General features: G+C 33.9%; 1 pseudogene; it reads left to right on the top strand.

Annotated features, from left to right (window-relative positions):
• Nucleotides 1-4,185: 4,185 nt before the first annotated feature.
• LOC150053034 (chromobox protein homolog 3 pseudogene) lies at nt 4,186-5,714 on the top strand (annotated as a pseudogene).
• Nucleotides 5,715-6,029: the final 315 nt, after the last annotated feature.

Consider the following 6,029-nt stretch of genomic DNA (forward strand, 5'->3'; position numbering starts at 1 on the left):
TTATCTAGTACATATAATTATGTATAAGTTGTTATATATAAATTTGTTACTAATTTCATTGATATATGGTAGTTGGATATGTTTATAGGATACACTGTGATATTTTAACATATTCTTTCAATGTGTAATTAACCAAGTTAATTAGAATTTCTATGCCATTAAGCACTTTGTTTTGCGAACCTTTGAATTTCTATCATTTGGTTTTTTATATGCATTGTTATCACCCTACTTTGATTTAAATTACAACTTATTCTTTCTCTGTAACTCTCATTTTTTTTGCCAGTCCTGGGCTTAAACTCAGGGCCTGAGCACTGTCCTGGGACTTTCCGAAGGCTAGAGCTCTAACACTTGATCCACAGCACCACTTCTGGCTTTTTTCTATGTATGTGGTACCAAGGACTTGAACCAGGTCTTTGTGCATGCAAGGCAAGCACTCTATCACTAGTCCAAACTCTCGGCCCCTGTAACTTTATTTTGATACCCAGTAATCCTATCTGCCTCCATTTACCATATCCCACGGCTTATAAATAAATAACAACCACTCTTCTGCTTTATTTCTGAGAAATTCACACACAGTCAAACAATAAAATGTGTAAAAAGTTTTCAGGAATGTTAGAAAAAGATGATCTATATGAGACAGATCAAACAACTTACAATTTATTTTCCATTTATTCTATTGACATGTATAATAATGGATATAGCAAAAAGTAAAGCATAAATGTTAAGAGATACTTTTTGCCTGAGTTAAGCAAGAAGAGAGAAGGAGACATGTGAGTGTGTCTTGGGCCAAATGAATTTAGGTCCAGAGTGACTGATGAATTATCACTTACAATTATTTCGAAGTCACAATTATAGATAATAAATGAAAATGGAAAGACTGGGTTGTAGACAATCTTGTCCTGGTGTTTAACAATACTGATCAAAAAAAAAATTCCATTAAATACAAGTTCAGCATTGACCCCTGGACAGCCAATGTGTGCATATCATCAAAAGAACTTAGGCTGAAGAGAATGATGGAAATAGTGGCACTGATCAAGATGTATTATAGTCATAAATTGACACGCTGAATTGAAACACATTGTACAACTACTACAATACAATAAAAATAATTTAAAAAGTAAATATAGTAAATATCAGTATGGGTTCTGTGGAAATCATGAATACAAATATAGGAACACTATTTAACAAATATATGGGTTCTTCCCCAACCAGAAGTTGGGGGCAGTATAACAAAAGAGTCTGTCTAGTCAATATTGTTCTTAAATTAAGAGATATTATGACTGAAAGCATGTGGAGTTCCTAGTACTCTGCTTGTAACGAACAATAAAAAGAATACTGGCGGAGCACTGGGTCCATCAGTAATGATGTATGTTTTAAAAAGTTTCATCTGATTATTTGTATTTAAAAATGCAAACCAAGATCTACAAATGCATATAAATAAGCATGCAATTAATACATAAAGATGGTTGCAAATTTTTATCTGACATTTAAATGTAAATGCTGTCAGTTTAAAAGAGTGTATAAGAAAATCATATTATTTCTCTTCTCTTTTGTTACCCTTTGGTTAATCTCACATTGTTACAGTATCTGACTTTGTTACCTGGTATATTGTATGCACATCTATTAGTTTATTTGAAATAGGAAAGGCAAGGGGGAAAAACAAGATGACTGGGAGGGGATGGGGGAGGGAAATGGGGACAAAAACATGAGAAGGGATATCAATGTGTGAGAAGTAATGCACCCTCTATCTAACTGTAACCCCTTTATACATTACAATTAAGAAAGAAAATCATTTTTCTTTGTCTTTCCTACTTTTATTTAAGCATTGTATCTTAATTTGTCATATTTATTGTGTGGATTAATACATTACAGTAAACATAGTATATTACACGTGCTTATTCACTAGATGTGTATGTGTTAGAAGTTGATGTTCTATCCACTTAGCAACTATGAAATTAAGATTTGCTGAAGACAAATTAGGGTAATGAATCACATTGCCTTGTATCACTGAGATAGGCAAAAGAAGACTACAATGACAGGGAAATGGAAATGTTATGAATTTATAATTTAGGAAAGAATCTGTATGTGCTCCGCCATAGTCAAGCTTCAAATGTGACTCAGCATCACTTTTTTTCTTTAATTAGACAGTATCATTGTAAAGTTTTAATAAGCAAAGGCAGAGAGTTTCAAAGAAGAGACATTGTAGATAACATCTTGGTTGTCTTTATATCTAAAATATATTATTACAAGGCATACAATCATTTCAGCCCTTCATAAGTCTAGCTAATTAACAAGCTCTATCTCATTTTTTAATCTTTTTTTAAGTATTTTTCAACAGGATTTTCTTTCACTACTAAGACATTACATAGCTTGTGCCAGCCTATTAGTCAACTGATGAGTAGATTCCTATTAGAATAACCAGTAATAAATTATTCTGAACCTTTCATCTCTTCTGTATATCATTAAGGCCATTTCAGATCAATAACAGAAATAAAGATATTCTACGCAAGCATGATGTTGATGGAAAAGTATCAGAATTCTTTCAAGTATCAAGAGAAATTAACAACCCAATCTCTGGGGGGAAAAACTTTATCATTTTACATATATGTGTATGTTTGTGCATATTCAAAAATCATATTTTTAAAGTAAAGCCAAAGATAATTTCAATGATAAATCAAATCATATCCAACATATGGTACAGGCTAATAGTTAAGATGAAGTAAGGAAATCTCAGAGACTTTCCTTTCCTCAATGGAGAAACCAAGTCAACATCCAGACATGGATGAATTCTGTGCATCAATGAAGGTTTCTCACCCCAGGTTATTGACACCAGTGATATGAAATTGATAGGAAAATTCATGGCACTCACTTGGTATAGACCTTCCTCCTGGTTTCAACATAGCACAAGAGAGAGAAAAACTCCTGATATGGCTTCTACCTGAGGAGAGAATGAAAAAACAGAATCAGATACAAATGTTCAGATCTTTGTGGACAGAGGAGAATTCCTAAGGAATTGATTTGGGTCTCTCCTGAATATAACTGTTGACAGGAAAGATAACCAGATAGGGGACTATCAAGAATAAAAGGGTTGGGTTGGATGAGTTTCACACTCCCATCTTCTTCCTGGAAAGGGGAATATGGAAGCATGAATCCAACATTACAATATTTTGTGAGGTTTTCTGAAGGAATGCTCTCTGTTTCACCTGTCTCATGATGCTGATAGGACTTTACATGCTATCATGTCCAATGATTATAAAGAAAAGGAAAATAAGTGGCTTGCTGAGGTTATGGCTGCTTATCAGACAAAAGCCAATTTTTCCTGGATTAAGAATGAGAAGAGTGGAACTCACATCCTGTGTGAGGCTTTTAAGACAATGATTCAAGGAACTGGTTTCTGCTTGTTTAACTTAGAACACTAGTGGTGCCTGGCACAATTTATAATCCTGGTGATTGCTGAGAACAAGTAGAATTAGGCAACTCTCATAATCTCTAAAGAAACTACACTAATATACAAAAAGACCAGAGGAAGAAAAAGATTAGAAGCTCCTAAAACAAAACAGAAAAATAGCAAATAATTGTAGCTGGGAATTCATATAAGAGGTATTTACATAAAATTATAAAAGTCACTACAATTTCAGTCTGGGAACTTAATGAAAGTCTTGAAGCCAGTTAAAAATCTGGAAGAGTGAACTAAATTTTTCATGTATCTTTATCTTATATCGAAATTGTAGGAGTGATGCCCGTCTCAGTGGCTCACACCTGTAATCCTCGCTACTCAGGAGGCTGAGATCTGAGGATCAAGGTTCAAAGCCATCCTGGGCACAAAAGAACCTGAGAAAACCGGAAGTGGGGCTTGGCTCAAGAGTAGAGCACTAGCCTTGTTCTGAAGAGCTCAGGTAGAAAGCCCAGGCTGAGTTCAAGCTCCATGACCCATTAAAAAAAAACTGTAGGAATTAGAAGACAAGTAAATAGGGAAAGATGCTCTATCTAAAGACACAAAATATATACAATGATAATAATCTTAAAGTATATTAATTATATGACTAAGAATTCAAAACAACTACCAGTAAGAGATTTAATTGTTCAGGATAACCCATGAATAAAATGATTATGCCAACAGGGACATGGAAATTATAAAAATAGAATCAAGTGGTAGGTTGTGAGATTAATTGGAATATAGTGTAAATGTATGGAGATGTAACAATGAAATGCCCCTTGTAACTAACAAAAGCCAATGAATAATCTAAAAACTAAAAACTACGTGAAAATTTCAAACTTGAAAATATGATAACTGCATTAAAAAGCTCACTTGAGTTTCAGTAAGACTTCAGTAAAGGAGACAATTAGCTGAATTCATAAAATGTCATAAGGAAATATCCAGTCAGAAGACCAAACTAATTTTAAAAAGTTTGAAAACTGGAGAAATATAAAAGTACACTTAAGGGGAAAATCAAGTGAGAAATGCAGGCATTATAATCAGAAGAGAGACAAAAGAAAAGAAGGTTTATTTAAATAATATTGCCAAAGTACAAGTTTGAAAATGTCATAATAAAACCCATTATTTTGAACAATTAATGTATGTTTCAAAAAAGAGAGGATGGCATAACTTTCTCATATGAACTGGATAACCTGACTGAAGAAGAATGGACTCCATAGAGAATTAATTCAAGACAAGTCCACAGTGAGGTCAAATTGTCAAGAAAGGAAATTATGAAGCAGCAGTAGGTTAAGTCACAAAATAAGTTAGAAATTTTGAAAATCAATCACTTCGATATATTTTTGAACCAAATAAACTAAAACTAGAAATTAAGAAAAGAATATAGGAAAATTCAAATATTTGGAAATCAGACAATATACTCACAAATAAGAAATAAATCAAACCGAGACGCTGCTGCTGCACTATCGCAGCCAGGAGCATCTGAGGTGGTGAATAATAGCTCAATAAGTCTACCATTGAAAATGGCCTCTAGGGGCCGGGAGTTTGGCATAGTGGTAGAGTGCTTGCCTAGCATGCATGAAGACCTTCAATTCCTTGGTACCACATGCATAGAAAAAAGCCAGAAGTGGTGCTGAGGCTCAAGTGGTAGAGCTCTATCTTTGAGAAAGTCCAAGGACAGTGCTCAGACTCTGAGCTCAAGCCCAGGACTGCCAAAAAAAAAAAAAAGACCTCTAACAAAACTACATTGCAAAAAATTGGAAAGAGACAGAACCGAAAGAGTTAAAAAGTTGAAGAATCAGAGCCTGAAGAATTTGCTGTGGAAAAAGTATGGGACCGACCTGTAGTGAATTGGAAAGTAGCCCATTTCCTGAAGTGGAAGGGACTTACAGAAGCTGGTAATAATTGGGAACCTGAAGAAAATTTAGATTGTCCACAATCAATTGAAGCATTTCTTAATTCTCAAAAAGCTGGTAAAGAAAAGGATGATATAAGAATAAAATCTTTATCAGACAGTGAATCTGATGACAGCAAATCAAAGAAAAGAAGAGATACAGCTGACAAACCAAGGGGCTTTGCTAGAGGTCTAGATCCTGAATGAATAATTGGTGCCACAGACAGCAGTGGAGAATTGATGTTTCTCATGAAATGGAAAGATTCGGATGAAGCTGACTTGGTGCTGGCAAAAGAGGCAAATATGAAGTGTCCTCAGATTGTAATTGCTTTTTATGAAGATAGACTAACTTGGCATTCTTGTCCAAAAGACGAAGCTCAATAATTGTTTGCATTGCATTGTTATATATATATATATATATATTTACACATATATATAAAATCTCAGTGTTGGTTTTTGAATTAATGGTGTGAAACAACTACATTTTAATGAAAATCAAGTTTGATATATTGGTTTTGTAAGTAGTATTGGGAGTTGTTGAGTTTGTTTGTTTGTTTTCCCTCAATAGCACTGGTTACTTTGAACAAATGTAATTAAGGCTTTCTGTACTTGCTTCCTTTATCAGAAAAGAATATTTAATACCATGGTATATTTCCTCTGTATTCAGGAACAAATTGGTTTGTTTTTTTTTTTTTAGAA

Source organism: Megascapheus bottae, chromosome 16 (genome assembly GCF_031878675.1).
Source record: "Megascapheus bottae isolate mThoBot1 chromosome 16, mThoBot2.hap1, whole genome shotgun sequence".
NCBI classification, from domain to species: Eukaryota; Metazoa; Chordata; class Mammalia; order Rodentia; family Geomyidae; genus Megascapheus; species Megascapheus bottae.